The sequence below is a fragment of the Leptopilina boulardi genome, unplaced genomic scaffold (genome assembly GCF_019393585.1).
Source record: "Leptopilina boulardi isolate dan_hultmark-lab unplaced genomic scaffold, ZJU_Lbou_2.1 LbouV2_354, whole genome shotgun sequence".
Lineage (NCBI taxonomy): Eukaryota > Metazoa > Arthropoda > Insecta > Hymenoptera > Figitidae > Leptopilina > Leptopilina boulardi.
This window is the reverse complement of record NW_026137923.1, coordinates 72,122-94,994: the sequence shown is the minus strand read 5'-3', so window position 1 is coordinate 94,994 and position 22,873 is coordinate 72,122. Positions and strand designations below refer to the sequence as shown.

The 22,873-nt window shown below is 27.4% G+C and overlaps 1 protein-coding gene across 1 annotated transcript in view; it reads left to right on the top strand.

The window, feature by feature from the left end:
• LOC127286415 (dynein axonemal heavy chain 7) overlaps positions 1 to 16,384 on the top strand; it is a 74,214-nt gene extending 57,830 nt beyond the window's left edge. The window contains exon 31 of the mRNA XM_051312833.1: positions 16,116 to 16,384. The gene's annotated coding sequence lies outside the window, so the exon portion shown is untranslated. The remainder of the gene's footprint in view (positions 1 to 16,115) is intronic.
• Positions 16,385 to 22,873: the final 6,489 nt, after the last annotated feature.

Genomic DNA, 22,873 nt, shown 5'->3' with positions numbered 1-22,873 from the left:
GCCATAAAAAAGTGCTCAAAAAAATTCAATTTTTCTTAGGCAGACTATTTTATTGCATTTTCTTGCACAAAATACACCTAAAACTGTAGAAAAAAATTGACACTCCTTTACAACCCGTGCAGTAAATTTGACTGGGCCCTTGTCATGCCCAGACCAGGCACGACCTGGTCAGATCTAGCAACCTGATTTGGGCCCGTTCGAAATGAGACAGGGAACCCGACCGGTGCCATGCCAATTTGCTAGATCAGAAAACTGGCCATGGTAATTTGTCCGATCTTATAGTAATTGTAATTTTGAAAAAATTACAATTATTTATCTCTAATTGATAAATAAAACAATAAAATTAATCAGTATTATTTTCATTTAAGAATCTTTTTTTTTAAAAAACACCTTATAAAATGTTAATGAAATAAATGTTGAAAAAAATTATTTGAATAATTGTTTCGTTCACTCTCTAAACCTGAATGAGTAAAAATGATTATTAATTTAAATTAGTGACTCACTTTTTGCTTATGAATTATTTAAATTTTACTAATTTCTAGTAACTTTGACTAACAATTAGTAAAATTTAAGAGAGACTCACTTTTTGCTTTAGAATTAGTTAAATTTTACTAATTGGTAGTAAAAGTTAGTTATAATTAGTAAAATTTTACTAATTCATAAGAAAAAAAAGTGAGTCACTAATTCAAATTAGTAAATATTTTTACTAATTCAAATTTAGAGCGTAAAAAATATCATAAAATGCTATAAATGTATTTTCACTAGTTTTTAAAAAATTTAAAATATGGCAACCAGACTTGGTCCTGGTCGGGTCCACAGAAATTTACTAACCCGGGGCCAGAACTGGAAATCAGATTGGGGCCAAGTCGGTAATCGGGATGAAAAGTGGCAATTTCTGCTCGGGATATATTCTTCTTAAAATATATTTCTAATATAAGTATTCTTATTTTAAGAATAGTATATACTTAATTTAATTATAAAATATCCTCAAATAGGCTCCAAGGAGATATAGTTAAATTTAGATTTACGTTTTTTCGATGTAATTTTAATAGGCAGATCTGATAGCGCAAACATCATTTAGCATCTGTAAGCAATTTTTTTTCCATAAATATTATAAAATTTTAAGAATTTATAGAAATTCCATATGACTGAAACGTTCTTTTTTTTACTACTGAATTTAGATATAAGTTGATGTTATTTGGAAGGAGGGTAAAAATAATCTGTCATAAATTATCAGGGAGGGTTTAGAAAAATATTATATACTAATATACATTGGGGAGAGAGCGTTGGAAAACTTCAGCAAAATATATGCGCTTAAATATTTAGAAAAAAAATTATTTATAAATAATTATTTATATGTTTCAAACAAAAATTTAATTTGTGCCAAACAATAAATTTTTATTTGAAATAAATAAAGTAATAATTATTACTCTACGACGTAGAAACTACAGGCACGCTATATTCTCTGAAAAAATGGATATTCTAGATTTAAGAATAACGCCTACTTAAATAGGAGCCATGAATATTGCCCACTTAAATTAAATGGGGAATATTCTTACAATAAGAATATATATTACTTATTGCAGAAATTCTCCAACCAGGCCCTGATCTGATTGAAACAGGGAACCCGGCCGGGACCAAACCAGGCCCTGGTAGGGCCCCGTTTTTAATCGATTTTAAGCGGGCTGAAATAGGGCTTTTTTTGTGGCCCCGATTGGGTTCTCTGTTTCATGCGAATTTGGAGCTTCCTGACCTGGGCCCTTTCAAAATTTCTGCACGGGTATTTAAGTAGGCTTTATTCTTAAATCTAGAATATCGTTTTTTCAGTATTTTAGCTAGTATTTTATAATAAACAGTTATAATAAAATAAATAGCATAAAGAAATCGTTTTGATGAATATAATATAATAAAGAACAAATTTTTTTCCCCTTGAATGCATAAAATGTATAAATATATATACAGTTGAAAAGAGAAAGAGAATCAACTTGGTTATAACTGGGAAGAATGTCAGGTGAAAGCCCGGGTGAAAGATTCAGTGGGTTTTCTGGAAAGAGAGAGAGAAAGATGGTGGGAGATGTTGAACTCTTGAGCCAAAGCTTTGATAATTCATTTGGTTGGTTTTCATTAAAGTAGGTGTTAATGAAACATCGTTGGATGCAGTTTTGAGCAGCATCATCATTTTCGGCAAAAGATGTATATATATATATATGTATATTTGTCTGTCGCGTGGCTGTCGAGGGTGCAAACAACCCAAATAAAAGCCGGAGGAGTAAAGATGTAGAACAGTGGAGTGTGTATATAGAGAGCTGGTGATGCTGTATTGGATGTAAACGTGGAGACCCGTTCGAGTCAGATGAAACGAGAAGGAGAGAGAGAGAGAATCTGGGGGAGAAAAGGAGACTGGTTGGTATGGTACAGCGAGGGTGGCTTGGAATGGGTGGGTGGTATTGGGACGGTGGCGGCACCCTGTCTACCCGGACCGCTCTCGCCGGAGGCTCGTTGCCTAGCGACACTTGTATTGATCTTCACTGTATCTCGGCTTTTCCCCTTTCCCACGTGACTCTCTTTCTCTCTCTCTCTCTCTCTCTCTATCGCTCTTCGCTCGCCTTCTTTCTCGCTGTGTATTTATCCCACTCGGGAGCCTGGGTCTCTCCCATTTTTTCCCCCCATCTTTTTCTCTCTTCCAATCCTGTCTTTTGCTTTTCCTTCTTTTTCTCTCTTTCTTTCTTTCTTCCTCATTATTTTATCTTTTCTTCTTTTTCACTGTTTATTATTATCTTTTTTTTTAATTCTCTTTCGTGCCTTTTTTCAATTTCTAATTTTTTTTTTTTTAAACATTTTTCTTTCTCTTTTTTTCTATATTCATAAAAAATTCTCTTTTTATATACATATTTAATTGATTGAAATAATAATTAATACAAATAAATAATTTATTTGACATAAATAATCAAGTTTCATATTTGAATTTTTTTTTTTTTGGTGATACTTCATTTACAAAAATTAATTAAATTTTTATGTAACTGTATATAATTAAATAAATAAATGAATAAAATCTATTCAATACAAATAAATATTTATTTGACAATATATAGTCAAGTAACAGATTATTTGAATCAATCAATTTTTTTTCGGTTTAATTAAAAATATTTTAAACAGTTATGTCTATGACTAAAGGTTAATTTAACTATAGCAAAATTTATATAACTTTAAATTTTTTTATTAATTATAAAAATTATTTAATACAAATAATTATTTATTTGACAATAATCAAGTAACCGATTATTTGCATCAAATAAAGTTTTTTTTTCAATAAAAAGTTTATACGTTTAGAATTAAGAAAATTTAAAAAGCAATGTTTTTCATTAATTCTTGTATAAATGACGAAATATTGTATATCAAGAAAATAATAATCTCATATTAAGAGGAAAATGCTTCTTCGAAATAGCCTCAAAGATTGTCCTCTCAAATTAAGAAAATCCTCTTCATTAAAATATAGGCGAAAGTTTTTAAAATAAAAAATTCTTATCTTTTTTTATATTTCCTTTCATTTTTTTTTTTTTATTATTATTTTTAATTTTTTCCTCTCGCTCTCATCTATTTTGCCTTGGAAGTTATTTTTATGTCCTAGATTTCACTCTATTGCCACACGTCTGTGACTATTCCATTGCCATATACTATTAACTATTATTATTATTATTATTATTATTATTATTATTATTACATTATAATATATTGGAAAATTAATAAGGCAGGCGTCGAGTATATAGATGTCGAAATTTAGAACAATTTTTTTTACGGGGCACCATTAAAATTCAAGGCTAGAATATGTTAACCTTGAATTTTATCGTATTTATTGATAAAAAGTTTATTCATGTAAAATAATTAAAAGAACATTAAAAAAAATTATTGCAAAAATAAAATTATAAATTTTTATAATTGCATACTTAGCATACCTAAATCAATGATATTACTTATACTAGAAAATAAAATCCGTGACATTAATCTGTTTTTTTTATATATATAAAATTGATATTTTATTTAAACAAAATAATCATTTTTATCTTCTTTGAAAAATTTAAGAACAATGTCTACTTTTATCTTTCAAAGAATAAGTTTATTTTTACCCTAAAACTTTGCCATTTACTTTTTCACAATCTTATTTATTCATACTCAGCTACCATCGATTGATCTTTATAAAATAATAATAATAATTTAATGTATTTATAAATATATTAAATTATATTAAGGATTCATGTAAAAAACATCATAATGCAATAATAATAATAAAAATATAATAATAATAATTTGGTATTTTATGTTTTTTTTTAGATGTAACACTCTTGTTTCTCTACCCTCAGTTTTTTTTCTACTCTGGTAATAGTCGTTTTTCCTGTCTGGATATTTTCGCAATTTTCTCTCTTTTTCGCTGATGCTATATATACTCTTCGTATTTCTTCTTTTTTTCACTGATGACAATTTCCTCTCTCTTGAAATTTGTTATTTGTAGTTAAGGTAGATTTCTTTTTTTTCTTTTTTGTTTATGTTTGTAACATTTTCTTATGTCGGTTTTGTCATATTAATAATTTTATTTTTCATTAAAATATATCCTATATATTTAAAAAATTTTATTTTTTTTCCTTTTTTTTATTTCTGAACATTTTAATTTCTACGATTTTTTTTATGAAGTATATATTATATTTATTAATACTTTGTACGCAAAAAATGTATATTTCGAAGATATATCCTATTTTTTCTTATTTAAAATGACAATATATATTTTGAAAATGCAGAAAAAAATACTTTGTTTTTTTCATGCAAACACACGTACTCACGAGTATGTGAAAGTAAATGACATAACCGAGAAAATGCAATTTTCTTTCTTTTTTCTATTGAGGAAAAAATTGGAATTTACGAGAAATTTCATATACTTTTGAGGAAAAGGGAAAAAAAGAATATAATGTATATGGGCGAAATCACGTGAGATTTCCGTCAATACGTATAATTTAAAATCAATAAAAATTTATGTTTAAATAAAATATATTATTTACGTTAAATTAATCAAAAAATATATGCTCGAAATAAATTCAAATATATTTGACGGTATTGTAATGATAAAATAAGTTTGAATTAAACATAATATCCCAGATAGCACGGAAACTTGCAGCAAGCTTGCGGCAAGTTCACCGTGCAAGCTTGTCTGAGCTAGCGAAATGTCCCACCCAGGGGAAGCTTGCCGTGAAAGCTTGCTGTAAGCTTTCCAGGAAAGGTTGCTGCAATCTGCCATGAAAGATTTCTACAAGATTGCTGCAAGCATACTAAGAATGATTGCGGCAAGCTTGCCGTGAAAGATTGCTGTAAGCTTGCTACGTAAGGTTGCAGGAGAATTTCAACAAGCTTCTGGAAAGGTTGCTGCAAGGTTGCTGCAAAACGAGGGTTAAGAGCAAGATTTTTTTATTCTCTGATAGTTGGTCGAGTAGGTTCTCGGTTAGGGTCTTTGGTTAGTGTCTGTCGAACCCGGGTTCAATTCCCAGTCCCCTCAAATTTGTTTCGAAAATTTTCTCGTTAAGTTTCCAAATGAAAATAAACAGGACATAATTAATAATAATAAACGTCACAAGGATTTTCAAATTAAAAAAAAACAAATAAATTTTTTTTTAATTTAAAATGTATTTTTTAAAAATTGCAGCAACCTTTCCAGAAGCTTGTTGAAATTCTCCTGCAACCTTACGTAGCAAGCTTACAGCAATCTTTCACGGCAAGCTTGCAAGCTTGCTGCAAGTTTCCGTGCTATCTGGGATATGACGCTCCACGAAAGAAGGGACTTTATATGTAAAAAGAATTTTAGGTTATGTTTGTGATTTTCCAAGTGAAAATACTCACAATGAATTAAATTTTAACACAAAATATTTATGTTCTTTATTACATTAAAAGAATTTAATTAAAAACTAATTTTGATTTTACCTAATTAAAAAAAAACTTTTTATCCTTTTTATCAAGGTAAAACGTAAAACTATCACTAAACATAACCTACAATGTTCTTGAAGTAAGGTGAAAAATTGAAAAATTTGAAAAATATTTGATAAAAAGTTATTTCGCTTTCATATAAAAGAAAAAGGAACTTTTCATTAAGGTAAAACTGTCGTAAACATAACCTATAATTGCTATTTTGACTGTTTGAGATAGATATATTGCCAACCTGGCCACAACCTTACTGCACACATAGAAAAAATTTGCTGTTGGGTCAAAAAAGTTTGCTGTGACAGTAAATTTTTAAAAATGAAGACTGATATTGTTTATCATAGCAAACTTTTTCGTTGTCATAGCAAAAAATTTAGCACTCGGAAAAAAAGGAATTGCATACAGATGTTAACTGATGTTTGCTATCAGATCTATATCAAAATTAGTAACCACAGCAAAATTTTCTATTATGAAAACGAAAAAGTTTACTATGATAAATAATATCAGTCATAAATTTAAAAAATTTACTGTCACAGCAAACTTTTTTGACCCCACAGCAAATTTGTTCGCTGTCCCTATATTACCTAACGTAATTTGATGTAAGAGCAAATAATTCGCTGCCACAGCAAATTTTTTCGATATAATTATGCAGTTATGGGCTTTTGGCATATCTAGAAATATACCAGCTTATCTATTGGTCTTTTTTGGTAATTTTATTTATTTTACATGTAACTAGAAGGTGCAACATGATAAGAGACGTTAATTACGTAAATTACGTAATATATAATATCCTGCAGTTAAGGGGATCCTGTCAAATCTAGAAACGTACACCTTTTCAGATGGTTTTTTTTTTGGTGATTTTATTTATTTTACAAGTAACTAGATAGGAAAACACCATAAGAAACGTAACTTACGCAAATAACATAAATTACGTAACATATAAAATTTTTTCTGTATTTTGGGATGATTTTGGTTATTTTACCAGTATTTGTGACAGTCCACGAGAAAAGAGACCTTAGCTACCAAAACAGAATTTTACAGGAAAAGCGTTTAAAGTCGAGCGTTCTGATTGGCTGAGACGCACCAGCAAAAATCAGTCCCACTACCATACTACTACATCGTTCCTATAGCTCACGGATACGACAAGTATACTAGTAGTAGTGGTGGTGGGGATGGTTTCCGTAGTCCGTGCTGGAACGCGACTGACATGGTCATATTTAAAGCTTTATTACAAAAAAAGTAATTAGAAAAATATTATTTTTGACATTTCTATATGAAAGAGCAACTCAAATACTATCGATTCGCATATAAAACTGGAAATTAATTTTTTGTCGCGATAGGTCCCTTTTCTCGTGGAGCGTCACATTTAGACCAAGCAGTACATATAATAATATATATGCGTTATGTAAATTACGTAACATACGTTAAATGAAGTTGAAAGTATTCTGTGGACAAAAACCTATAGAAAAAAGTTTTATATGTTACGTAATTTATGTTATTTGCGTAATTAACGTCTCTTACTGAAAGATTGCAGTGTAAGGTTACTTCAAAATTACACAATAAGATTATCGCAAGATTGCCTAGAAGGTTTGATTGGTTTGATCAACCAAACATTTTTGTTGATGTAACAAAAAAAATTTGGTTGAACTAACCAAACATTTTTGGTATGCTAACAAAAAACACTCAACCAAATTTGTTGGTTGACTCAAACAGATAGTTTGGTTGCTTAAATACAAACAAAATTTTTTTGTTGGCCCAACCAAATTTTGGTTGTTCTGACTAAACATTTTTCTCAGTGCAGCTAAATAAAAGAGATATTGTGAAGATTCTGTACATATCGTGGATACTTATACCCTAACCGATTGATGTTGTTCATGAGAGAGAAAAACACTGCCATCTGGCGGATAGTTGGAAAATTAACATAGCGCGAAATTCAAATTGCGTGAAGGAAAAACTGTAAATATAAACATTTACTTGAACATGTATTTACTTAAAAATGCATACTAATGCATTAAACAAAACTTAATTAATGTTATAATTATAATTCAGCCAATCGTGCTTTTCCTACTGGGTTGCAATAAGTTTGCGTCAAGTTTGCCGTGCAAAGGTGCAATATTGCGCGGCAAGCTTACGTACTATCTGGGCTGTTTAAAAACATTTCTGTTTCTGTCTCCTAAGGGGAGGAAGGGATGTTATCCATTTGTTGTGTATATGTATACTTTCCAACGCTTCTATAAAGCTTTCAAGCAATTTCTAGCTTTGTCTCTCTCTCTCTCTCTCTCTTCCTCGGTTTTTGTGATAGGAGTATAGGTACACGTCGTAAATTTTCATGCGTGTTTGTCTGTGAATATAAATCTATATAGAATGTGTGTGCGTGTTTCCTTTTGGTGGAGTTGGTAGCGAAGCGATTGAAATAGCCCGGCTTTTCCCGGTTTAGAGAATGCTGTGCTGGCACCGGGGCTCGAGGAGGAAACGTGGTTATGCTGATAATTTGCGTAATTTGTGACATGGACGAAGGGGTAGGGACCGCAGAGAAAGGGAGAGAAAATGGAAGCGGAGAAAATCTCGTTCAACGCAAAGATCTGCGAGGTGTAGGAAAGCTTGGGCTTTAGAAATTCGAGAGGAAAAGTGGAGAAACATTGTATGAGTCGAGATTTTAATGAGACTTACTGCAAATCACTGTAAGAGCTGTTTCTTCTTTTTCTTTCTTTCTTTCTTATTTTTTTTTTATTTATTTATTTAATTTTATTTTCACCTTTTTCATCGTCTATTATAATTTTAGTTTTTTATATTTTATTCTATAATAAAAATCTGTTCAATTGTATTTTTTTTTTATTTTTTCTACTATATATATATCATTATTTAGTGGTTTTTCCCTTTTTTTTTTGAACATTTGACATTTTAAGTGGTACTTTGTTTTACTATATATAGAATTTTTATGTTTGATGTTTGGAAGTAAAGTGAATCGGAATTCGAAAGTCGAATTGAATTGTATAAACTGTTGCTGAGAGCGTTGGCGTCCAATTTTTCTTGTTAAATCGAGAGAGTGTATTTTAAAGTAAATGACCATGAGAATTGTGCTTCGTAAAATTTAAGGAAAAGTTAAAAGCTTGTCTAATGAAACAATATCATTATTTTAGAGTGAGAGAGTATATTTGTTGCCGGATTTATGATCGAGACAGATTTAGGTTGAAAGGGTGCTTTGGATGGTTGGTTATCGAAATGAGCGACGGTAATTGGAGATGCGCTGTATATATGAAATAATCCCTCAATGAAGAGATGGAGTATATATATATGGATATCGAACTGTCTGTTACTGGTTATTACTAATTATAATTAAATAATGCGAATTTATTACCCTTTTTTAATATATATTTTGTTTTTCAATTAATTTCTATTTATATTATTAATTAATATACTTTTATTTGTTGTTTTATTATTTTCATTATACATATTATGTTAATGTCCGCATAAAAAGGTCCCACGTTGTCGATTATAATAAGGATTATATTCGCATTAATGTTCACGCAAAAATAATCCTTATTGTAATCGACAAAGATATTTGGCAACCTTTCATTAACCTTGCTACAAGCTTACTGAGCAATCTTGCAGTAACCTTACACTGCAATCTTTCGGTAAGCTTACCATGCAAGCTTTCGTAAAGGTGGGACATTTGAAGCTTGCAGTAAGTTTGCCGTGCAAGGTTGGCAATATTGCGCTGCAAGCTTGCCGCAAGGTTTTTGCATATCAAATTAATCTGATTAAACTCATTTTAAGTTGAGGTGAAAGCTGTATATGACAGACTGATTTTTTTATAATATATTTTAATTATAATACTTTATATTAAACTATTATTTTTATTTCTTTTTTATTTTATTTCTTTTCTGAAGGGAAGTTTGTGAAAATGAAGAGTAAAAACGCTCTCAGTATTCTGTTGAGATAAATCGTCATATAAATTCCTTTTATTAAAGAGAAATAAAGTTATTTTGGAGTCTCTTATGTCAAGGTTCAAATTGCTCTTTCTCTTTTTCTTTCAACCTTTGACGATATATTTTTATACTGAATATTAATTTTTTTTCACTGTAAATAGATAACTTTTTTAACGGGAATTTTGAGAGATAATTTAATTTTCACTTTTATAACATTCACTATATATAGATTTATATTATATTGAAGTTATTTTCTATAAAAGGTTTATTTGAAAATAAACTAAATTCCTACATTTTCGATATGAATAAAGAAAAAGTTTTTTTTTTTTTTAATGATCACACGTTTGAATTTATTAAATTATTGTATCAATTAAAGCTACAATATAGTAGTTTCAAAAGATCTGCAATGTAGAAGGTGATATATATAGAATACAAAATATTGCAAAACAAATATAAGTTATTTTTAAGCAATTGAAGCTAAAATTGAAATAATCACCGATAAATATTAAAAGAATTGGAATTTAATGATTGAAATTTTTCGTCAATATTTTCAAGCATTGCTCATCAATAAGGCTTTTTTAAAAAATTCATAATTTTATCAGACAAAATTGCGCACACAGCTGCGGGTTTCATTTCATGAAATTCTACGCGTTTTTTTGTTTCCATTTCTGAAAATGAGAATTGTTTATACGTGAGTGGGATCACATCAATTTAATGAAAAATTCAGTTCAGGTTATCTATATATATAGTCTCGAAAGATAAGCATGAAAGTCCCTTGTTTTTATTTTGTTTTTTTTTTTTGTTTTTTTTTTTTTTGACAAAGACAAAGTTTTACGTAAACGAAACTAATGTATTTTAGTTGTATTTTAAAGTTCATCCTTATTAATTAATGGCATCATGATACCATTTTCTTCGTCTTTGATCGTAGGTCCATCGTCACTCTACATCCCTCTTGGTAAAGTGACCTTCATCTGAATTTCTTTTGTTGATCCCTTGTCGCTCATAAAATATCTCATACTCCCCCAAAAAGAATCTCCATAATAATAGTAAGACGCAGTTTATGTTTTTTTTTGGAGATTGCCTGTTGTCTCTCTATATTTTTCTCTCATATAAAAGTTATTCCTTGGGATAAGAAAAATATTTTTCAAAATCAATTTTTATCTTTTTTATTAAATTATTTATTATAATATAACTTTTCTTATTATAATTTTTTATTATAATAAAATCTTCTCTTTATATAGAAAGAAGTTGAAAATTATGAAAAAAAAAGTACAACTGCGTACACGGAGAAAAATGAATATATACTTGAAGACAGTATAATATGAAAAATATACTCAAAAAAATAATAATAATCGGATACAATAACTGTATATACTTAAAAATAGCATCTATTAAAAATAAATTGAGCCGTCAGAAAGTGAAACAACACATAAAATTCTAACCGCGTTAATACAATGGAAGTCAGAAATTTATGTGTTGTTTTACTTTCCAGTGACTCAATTATTCAAATTACTACTGTTTTACAAAAAAATTTTTGATTTCAAATTACTCAAAAAGCCTCATCTTCTCTTTTGTTCTAATCTTTTTTTGGAATATTAATTTTGGAATTTCTTTAAGAATAATATTTTTAGAATATTTTCTATAAGAAGAACAGTACCTATATTTGTGCTACGAAATACTCTCTAAATTTGAATTATTAGTAAAAAGTCAGCTACTATTTCACATTAGTAAGCATTTTTACTAATTTTCAGTAAAATATTATTATTTGATTTAGTAGTTTTAAATTTTTATGCTCAAGTTCTATACAGTAAAAAGTGACTAAAAATTAGTGAAAATTCTTACTAATTTAAATAAGTAGCTCACTTTTCATTAATTCAAATTTTGAGAGTAAACAAATGACTGGTCAAAAAAGTGTTAATTAAGTTAATTAATTAATTACGCAGTAATAATTAATAACAAATAATAAAATTTAATTCAAAAAATTATTATTAAATGAACATATTAATATTAAAGACATGTGTAATTCTTTCAATAGTAGTGAAAGAAGATTTTAGTCAGACGAATTGACGAAATATTTCACGTTTTGTAATTTTAGAATTGATACACGGAGAGAAAAAACGAGCCTTTACAGCATGGACCTATGTATGCTCTCTTCGTACGCGCCTCTATCGTCCATCTTCGGTACCATCTCTTGCTGTAGTAGCTCGGCTCCTTACTATTTTAGTACGGGCAAGTGAAAATATAGTATAAGGTCGTACCGAAGATGGACGGTAGAGGCGCGTACGAAGAGAGCATATATAGGCCCATGCTGTAAAGGCTCGTTTTTTCTCTCCGTGTAGTAAAAGTAAATTTTAGTTAAAATTAAATTTAAATTAAATTAAATTAAATTTTAAATTTAAATTAAATTAAATTTTAATTTTAAATTAAAAAATAAAATAGCTCTCTTTACTCAACTCGAAAATCTGAAATACTTCACGGAAAGTAATAGTTCAGGAAAAAGTCCTAAAATAGTTTAATAACTTTGGATAAGGCGGTCATTTTAAGAGATTTTCATGAATATTCAATAGAAAGTCCTAAAAAGTTCAGGAAAATCTCAAAATAATTCAGTACTTTTTTTCAGTACTTTCTCAAAATAAATTAAATAGTTTCTACTGAAAAGTTCGCAAGATCTTATAAAATTACATTCCTAAATTTCCATTTTGCTTGCCATGAAAAAGTCAGGGATTGATCCTGAGAAATTACTAAACTCGTTCTTGACTTTGATGCGCAGTTGACCATTGCGCATCGCGCGACTGTTTATGCATTAAGTCCCCGTTCACAGTCACGCTCGCACTCGGCAAAAAATAAATTAAGGTGCTTATATACCTCAAATTTCGATCAGATGAACATTATTTCTGGACCGTGAAAATGCGTGAAAAGTCATTTTCACGGCGGGTATTTTTGAATTGTTTTATACAAAAAATGTTTTTTTAAGAAATATAATATTAAATAATTGTTTTAATATGTAAGAACACTTTAAAATAGTGATAGAGAGATGATTTGATTAAAAAATTTAGCAAATTTTGCTTTAAAACGTTTTCTGCTACAAGAAAGTATAAAATGACGATGTTTGTGAAATGGTTTGTACAGTGCTTCTTCCTTGTGAGTGTTTCTCAGAGTTTTGTTTATGTTATGTCGGTTCTTTTTAACTTGTAATAAATAATGAGTGCTGAAAATAAATCGGTAAGTTGAAATGTTTATCAAATAAATTTAAATTCAACTAATTGTTTCGAATAACTGAAAGAAACATGTAAACATGTACACTGTACAAACCATTTCACAAACATCGTCATTTTATACTTTCTTGTAGCAGAAAACGTTTTAAAGCAAAATTTGCTAAATTTTTTAATCAAATCATCTCTCTATCACTATTTTAAAGTGTTCTTACATATTAAAACAATTATTTAATATTATATTTCTTAAAAAAACATTTTTTGTATAAAACAATTCAAAAATACCCGCCGTGAAAATGACTTTTCACGCATTTTCACGGTCCAGAAATAATGTTCATCTGATCGAAATTTGAGGTATATAAGCACCTTTATTCTATTGATGGAAATTCGTAAATTTAAATAAGCGCGCTAATCTGAACCAATAACCCAAGAAGCACGTAATATATCCTCAATATCAAGGTAATATTACACGTGAGATTCGTAATATAACGCTGTAATATTACAGTAATCTTACAGTGATCTTAAAATGTCCGCCTCAAGGTAATATTACCGGGAATATTACTGTAATATTAACGGTAATATTACAGACTGATTTGAGTTATTCATAAAGCATAAAAAACGTAAATATATTATAAGTCAATTTGGCTTGTTGGTAAAACTCTGGACTCGTGTGCTTTGAGTTCGGGGTTCGATTCCCTGGATGGGTAGATTTTTTTCGTAAAGAAATGTTCCCATAATATTACTGTAATATTCTCTTGTAACATTACCTTAATATTACGGTATAATATTACTGCAATATTACTGTAATATTACCTTAATATTAGCGCGTAATATTACAGTAACATTACCGGTAATATTACCTTGAGGCGGACATTTTAAGATCACTGTAAGATTACTGTAATATTACAACGTTATATTACGAATCTTACATGTAATATTACCTTGATATTGAGGTTATATTACGTGCTTCTTGGGAAGATAATTCTTTGAATACTTTTACATAGAGGATTTTATTAAGTAACAGATATTACATAGCTTGCTTAGGTTAGGGGATGCGCATCGAATTTCTGTACCGGAGACGAGAGTTCTAATCCGCCTGCTATCAAATTTTCTCTAAAATTGATTTTCTGTTTCAGATTCTTAATAAAAATTGTTTCATGTGTGTGTTATATTAATAATATATTGTTTGTATTTGTTCGCTATGTATAAATTACAGTTTTCCTAAAAGTATCAAATTGAGACCAAAAATTGCATCAAATCTTTGCAACGTTTTGATGCACATAAGTTATATCAAAAAGAGATCGTTTTGTGTATCATTTTTAGAAATGATACACGAAACGGTCTCATTTTTTGATGCAAAAAATTTAATCAATTTATATCAATCATGGCCGAATTGAATCGACTCAAAATTAAACGAATTTTTTTCAGATATTTTGGTAATAGTACAATTGCGGAGACCATTTCACTATTTAATTTGAAAATGAAAATAACAGAAAATCAAAGACAATGTGCAATTCGATAATTAAAAAGTGACAGCTTATAAACATAACCTAAAATGCATGAGAAAAAATTTGTCGATAAAATCAATATAGCCGAGCTTTTTAGAAGGTAGATGGCAGTTTTGCTTTTTATAAAAACGATTCAGAGATCGTTTCGTGTATCATTTCTAAAAATGATACACAAAACGATCTCTTTTTGATATAACTTATGTGCATCAAAACGTTGCAATAGAAAAAGATACAACCAAGTTTACTGTGTATTGTAAAGTGTAACGTAAATTATGTCTATATGTGTGTTTTAAAATAAGTGTGAGTGATGAAAGGAGAAACAAAATAAAATATTTTTCGTCTTCCTTAGCTAAGAATTTTCCTGAAATAGTTCAGGAATTTTTCATGTAGGGCTTCATGAGAAAGTCGTGTGGTAACTCATCAATAAGTAAGGAAGTATTTCTTTAACATTTATGGAATGAACTAAGCAAATTCTCATTTGATTTATTTTTAAATTTTTAGTGTTTATTTCAACAGAAAGTGATGAAATATTTAAGACTATATCAAAAATATTTTATTACTTATTCAAAACAGATAAGTTTGAAAATATACTGAAATGGTCGCGATATCCAGAGTTACAAAACTGAGTTCAGGACTTTTTTCTGAACTATTTTTTTCCGTGTTCTTAGATTCCAAAAAACGTTATTTACTAATATACGGGAAAAAATTCTTTATTTATTAGAGATTGTATTGCAAAAAAAAAAATTGAAAATCCATGGTGTCTCTCTTTGAGAAAAATCAATATTTTTTTTAAATTTTGACTTTTTGGGCATTTCCACTAAAAATATATTATTTTTTATTGCATATATAAAAAATTTGAAAAATTTCCAACAAAACTTTAATTTTAAAAAATTCATAACTCCCGTAACTTTCATCAAATTAAAAAAAAAAAAAATACGTATTCTCTTATTTTTCATAAAGATTCCGAAAAAAAATGTTCCAGGCAAAAAAAATTTTGAATAAAAATTTTTCGTAGAATGCCCCATATGTTTTGGCGAGACAAAATATTTCAAGTCAAATATATATGTTAAAAAGGTAGAATTAGTAGTAAAAGTAAATTTTAGCCAGGCACAAGTGTTTAATTTCTTGAAATTTTATTATCAGTAGTAAAAGTAAATTTTAGTCAGACATAATGATTTAAACTTAGTTATAACTTGTGAGTTTCATTCAGACAAAACTTTTCTATGATAATTTAAGCTTTGTTTATATACAAAACTTTTAGTCTAGTCAAAGTTTTTATTAAATATTTAAATAAAGTTCTTACAACAATTTTACAATAATTACCTAATCTCTTTTTCTTTTATAAAAATTGAAAATATATTTTAATTCATAATTTTATTAAAATACACTCTTTAATAGATAGTTATTTTTAAATAAAATTTATTTACTGTTTATTTCCAATTTTTTGCAATAATTAAAGAAAAATAGAATATTAAAATAATATTTTCATATAATATAACTGGTATTAGGTGGTTGATATTCTAAGCGCAATGGATTACGAACAAGACGTTGGAGCTGATCAGTCTTACCAATCCTTTCCTTTTCCACTTCAGAAGATGAAACGTCAGTCACTCTTCCTTATATTGGATGAATTTCTGGATTAAGGCCGTCTCAAATGTAGGATCATTCGTAAAGTAAAATATAATATATATACTTTGAGTGAAATTTATAGGAAATCTAATAATAAAGTATGAGAATATTACGCATAATGTAAAATAAATTAAAAAAAAAGAAATCATGTTAAATTTGCTTATTTTTATTCGAGAGAAGAATATTTTTATTTCAAAAAATTTATTCTTTTTCTCGCAAAAAAACTACTTTTTTTAAATATATATACATATATTCTGTCTAACTTTAAATTAGAAATAATTAATTTACAAGCAAAAATTCAGTCACTAATCTAGTAATATTTTTACTAATTGATTAGTTAAATTTATTTTTCTTATTTTTTAGTAAATAACTAAAAAAAATTAGTAATTTTTTTTTTACTAATAATTAGTATTTATATACGTAATTTTTATTTTCATACAAATGAAAACTTGAATTTAAAAATTTCGAAATTTCAAAGATCTAAGATGAATTTTGTTTGTGTCTTTCCACTCTCACTCGAATACCAAAAGTGAAGTCTTTTCTGTAACAGCGTGGGTGTCGTTCTCATTCAAATGCGGAAAATTTTGACACGACAAATGACAAACAATAGCAAAATTTGCTAAAATTCTTATCCCCTCGGCAATAGTATAAAAAAATGTTTTATCATTTTCATATGTGGGTGATTCTCCGCGTAGCGCACGATTTGGTGTCTGAAACTTTAAAAATATTTTTTTATCAAAATGATAAATATCAATACATATTTTTGAAGATAAAGTGTCAAGAAATAATTTTTTTAAACAAATTAAAAAAAAAATTCTTTGCTTTTTGAATTCTATCAAATAGTTGAAATTTGATTTAAAATGTTTATGGGAATTTTTAGGGTAATTCACAAAAATATATATAGCGCGAACGACAATTAAAAATTTTAATTTTGGTAATTTACGGAAATTTTCGAGGTAATTTATGGAAATTTATGCGGTAATTTATAGAAATTTTGTCTAAAATTCATAAAAATATGTAAAGCATGAATCACAATTAAAAATTTTAGTTTTGGTAATTTAAGGAAATTTTCGAGGTAATTTACAAAAATATATATAACGCGAACGACAATTAAAAATTTTATTTCAGTAATTTATGGAAATTTATTCGGTAATTTATAGAATTTTTGGATATAATTCATAAAAATATGTAAAGCATAAATCGCAATTAAAAATTTTAATTTCGGTAATCTATATGAAAATTTTCGCGGTAATTTACAAAAATATATATGGCGCGAACGACAATTAAAAATTTTATTTTGGTAATTTATGAAAATTTATGCGGTAATTTATGGAAATTTATATGGTAATTAATAGAAATTTATTTGGTAAGTTATAGTAAACTTACCGGAGCTATGATAGTTTATAATAAATATTTTGAATTTCGTTTGTTTCATTCTGTATTAAACTTGGACTAGTGACGGTCGAAATTTTGTGGCGAGTGGAGACGCTGGGGTCGGTCGAATCGGTGGAACTGATGTTAATAATTTTTTTTTTTTTTTTTTTTGAGAAAATTATCATTTATTTTTAATCGGTTTCATATGTTTCACATATATATATAGACTAAAATAATATAACTACACTTTATTTAACCTTTATTATTTAATTATATTCTATTTTTTTAAATAATATTGAAGGGTCGGTGGATGCCGGTGGAGACGATTCTGTGATGCCCTGTACAAATTTGAATCTTAAAATGTGTAAAAAAAGGATAAATCAATTAGAAAATTGATTATTTTCTTCATGGATCAACTTAAGGAATATAACTTTTGCTGTTACTGAAGTATAAATAGCAAAAAAAAAAGAAAATAATTTTTTTTTTGATCAAACGTTTTTTTTATTCAATTCCACTACAATATACAATCCTGTGGGGACAGGTGAAATTTTGACGTTTTCAGCCTTAAAAACCACTTTTCACGAAAAATTATAATGTTAAATACAAAAATAACTACAGTAAAACCCCGTTTATCCGAGCTCGCTTTATCCAAGGTCTCGATTATCCGAGGTGGTGTCCCAGTAGAAAATTCTGTATTATCTGAGTCTAGTCTACTTCATCCGAGTTATTTTTAATTTTAGTTTTTTATAAATATGAGTTTATTTTTAATAAATTCAAATTGTTTAAATTATTATGAAATATATACAATATTATTTTCCCGTTTGTAATAAATAATAATTGTTTAAACAATAATAATGTTAAATTGTAATAACAATTCGGATTATCCGAGTTTTCGCCTTTTCCGAGGTAGGTCCGGTCCACATTAGATCGGATAACCGGAGTCCTACTGTATAGGTTTTTATTACCTTTTTACATTGGAATCGAAATATTATGTGAATATTATTTGTGATTTTTCTTTCACAACATGAAAAAAAGCAAGTTGTGCGCTACGCGGAGAATCACCCATATAAAAGTTTCTTCTAAAACTTTAAGATTATATTTTCCTATACAGTTGTGCCAACAATTTATCGAAAAAAATATATATATATATTCTTGTTTTGAGAGGAAAATTTCTCTTCAAAAATCCCTCTTTAATTTTATATTTAAAACAATCTGAATTAGTCACTTTTGACTAATTTAATATCACCGATTCGTTTATTTAATAAATTAATAACAGTAGTGATTAAGTTTTAGTAAAAAATGACTAATTAACTATATAGTTAATATGATTTTTAGGTTATGTTACATGACTTAAAAATTAGTAGATTTATATATCAATCAAAAATTTTAGTATTTTTTTTTTACAAATAATTAGTTAAATTAGTTTTTTTCTGCTAAAAATTAGTTATTTTTTACTATTTAAAATAGGGCCGATTCGTTCACCATTTTACTGTTAATTAGTAGTTTTCTACTAATTCAGATTTAGAAATTATTATACTCTTGAACGGAGAGTGTTTTCCTCTTTTTTTAAGGATCGCAATAAGAGGACTAGGACATTCCTCTTATATTGAGAATAATCATTTCAAAATGAGAATAATATTCTCAGAACTTAGAATACAATCAAAATATCATCTAAAATATGAGAAATCCTCTCAAAACAAGAATATTTTTTTTCTGCAAAATAAATTTTTCAATTCTCCAAACTGGTTTTTTATACCTTTCAAGTGATATCATATATCTTATATAGATATTTGTTTCTCACATTTTTTTCACAGCAGAGAATTATGATGATGAAAAAGCATATATATATATATAGAATATGTCTTCGTTGGTCCTGGAAGCTGTACATATATATAGTATAAAGAAAGGAAAAAAAAGGGACAGTGGTTGAGCATCGAGCTTGAATAATGGAGAAGGGCGTGTGTTGAGAGTCTGAAAATAAGGTGGAGGTGGATTGCTGCTGTTACTGCCGCCACCGCGTTGCTGTCGTTGCTGCTGCTGGTCCAGAGCGCGCGGATGCTGCGAGTCGCGGGAACGAGATGTGTTGCCTGGCAACGAACGTCCACCCTTAAACCTCCGACCTCTGGCACCCTCAAACCCCCCTTCCCCACCCCTTGTCCTTTCATTACGATCGATACAAGCCCCCGTTTCGTGGATGCCCGGGGATTCCTCAATTTCCATTACAGGGATCCCGACTTTAAGTTTCAAACACTTCTATCAACTGAAACACCAAGTGAACGTCGCGTAGTCGACGTTCTCTTCTTTTTCAACTTCATTCCCTCTTTTTTTTTCTTCTTCTTCTTTTTCTTTTGCATCCTTATTCCAATAAGTAAAGTTTAAACTTTCAACGATTACATGAACATGAATGCAGTCAAGAATTCATTTCACCCTTTGGGAGATGAGATCTCGGGTGGGGTCAATTTTTTTCACATTGATATTTTATATGTGAAAAATTCACTTCTTTTTATGGTTAAAAATTTCTAAGTTCTTCTATATTTATGATAAAGCAAAAATAATTTTTTTTTTTGGTGAAAATAATGACAGTGAAAAAAAAATTTATTTGATAATAGGTTATTTGACTATTATCAAATAAATATTTACTTGAGCCAAATAATTTTTATATTTAAATTAAATAAATTTGTATTGATTCCAAATATTTGTGTATTTGAAACAAATACCATTTAATTGATAATTATTTAATAGAAAGAAATACTTATTTGAAAATAGTTGAGTAACCGATTATTTGAATAATAAAATGAATTTTTTTTTTATTTGTATTAATTAACATTGGAAATGGGGGGACTTTTGGCCTTGAAATTTTTATCAATTTGAAATAAAAAAAATAACTAATTAATTTATTATTAACATCGATGCATTACGTCAAAAATTTGTCTCTTCAAGAATGTAAAAAAAAACATTTTTTTTGTTTTTTAGTTATAGATATTTCATAAAAGTACGACAACGAGTTTTTAAAAATAAATATACAAAATTTATTTTAAAAATGTAAACATGTATACAAACACTCAGAAAAAAAGTTTTGTTTGAAACCAACAAATTATGGCTGAATAAAATAAAACTTTATTTGGCTCTTGTCAATCAAATTCTTTCTCCGTTCGAAAAATGTATTATAATAAACCAGTTTATTTAGATTAAATTAATATATTTATTTGAATCAAACAAATTTTCTTTGAACTATAGAATTATGTTAATATACAAAAGAATGATATATATTTGGTTTAAACAAAATTTGTTTGATTTAAATAAATATTTATTTAATCTAAATTATCGTTTGCTTTGTTGTAATGGTTTTTGGTTATTTTAATCAAAATTTTTTTAATTCAAATAAATATTTATTTGATCTAAATAAACGTTTTGATTTATTTTAATAAATTTTTCAAACGAAGAAAGAATTTAATTGAGCCTAATAAATTTTTTGTTGATTCAACCAAAAGTTTGGTTAATTGTACAGTAATACATTTGTTTATTTTACTCTAACAACATTTGTTTGTTTCAAACAAATTTTTTTCTGAGTGTATATTAAGAAAAAATGATTCTTTTATTAAACATAATTTTGTTTTTAATAAAAAATTTTTTTTGATCCATATTGAAAGTGGCTTCTTTTTAGAAAGGAAAAAGATGTCTTTGAATTAAAGATGAGTTTTTTTTTTTTTTTAATAATATCAAAGAAATATGCCATTCGCTATATATATATCTCGAAATAATATAAAAGTTCTTTGACTTCAAAGAAACTTTTTATTAATTCAAAAGAACTTTATTCTCTGCACAGTAATGATATAATTAATATTTTAAGAAGTCAATAATTATCGTTAATTAATTAAAAATCTTTATAAAAATTATATTTTAGTTTCATTTTTTGTTTTATTGAAAACTGGTAAATGACATATTAGTGTTTTTTACAATAATATAATCAGTTTATATGAAAAATAACTTTTTCACATATATTGAAGTTACAAAATTGTGATTGAAAAGCATTTAAATTAAATTTTTTTCAATTTACCTGGATTGCATTGGAATTTTTTATATTTTTTTTTTTTTTCATTCAATTGAATGGCAATTAAATTTCAGTGATTGAAATTGATTGCGATTCGAAATTAGACAAGTTACCTTTTTTTTTTCTTTTGATGAAAACGAATGAAAAAATAAATTAAGAGTGAAAAAAAATTTGTTATTAAAAACAAATAATTAGTTACTTGATAATTATTTAATTATTTTCAAGATTTATTTATTTAACAAAACTATATTTGAACCAATAATTTCTCTTGTCAATACAAAATACGATTTAATTAAGTGAAATATTAATTATTTGATGATATAAATAATTTCAGTATACAGAGAAGTTTCTAGACAAAAAAATTTTGTTGGTTGAACAAAAAAAAAAAAAAATAAACATCTTGTTAAATGTAAAAAAATTCTTTTTCTTGTTAAATTTCTTTTGCCCGCTTAAAAAAGTATAAATTAAAAAAAAAAATTTATTGATGGGCCGTAATTCTTAATAAAATAGACGTAGGCGTCACTATATAGTGATGTTGATAAAAGAAGAACGATAATGACTATCAGTTTTAATCGATATTGCCCTTGTATTCTATATTTCACCTCAAAGAGTTCTCATGACTTTCTCTTTCGTAAATATTTTCACTCGACATTCCACCTCTCTTCATTACTATAAAGTTGAAAATTTTTTAATATTTATAAAATTGACTTTTTTCAAATAAAAAAAAAAACCATATTTATCTCAAAAATGATCATTAACAAATTTTTCCTATTTTAAATTATTATTAATTTTTATAATTATCTATTTATTATTTTTAAAAAATCACTAAACAATGGTTTATTGTTTGAATTATAATAAATAATAATAAATTTATATAAAATATAAATTTATATGGAAAGAGTTTTAAAGTTTAGTGATTCGAGTTTTCTTTGATATGGACAAAATTGAGTCTTTTTCCTTTATACGATCAACTTTCTGCTCAATTCAAGTTTTTCAATTTTCATTTTATTTGAACTTTACTGAAAAGGAAAAAAATCGCATTGTTCAAAGTGCTTCTTTGCTTTATGCAAAGCGAGTAAATAAAATGCAAAATAAAACAGACAAATGTATTTCAAGAAAAATGATTTCAAGATCGAATAAAAATTCATTGATAAATAATAATAAAAAAAAATAAATATATTAAAGGAATAAAAATAATATTTTTAAATGTGT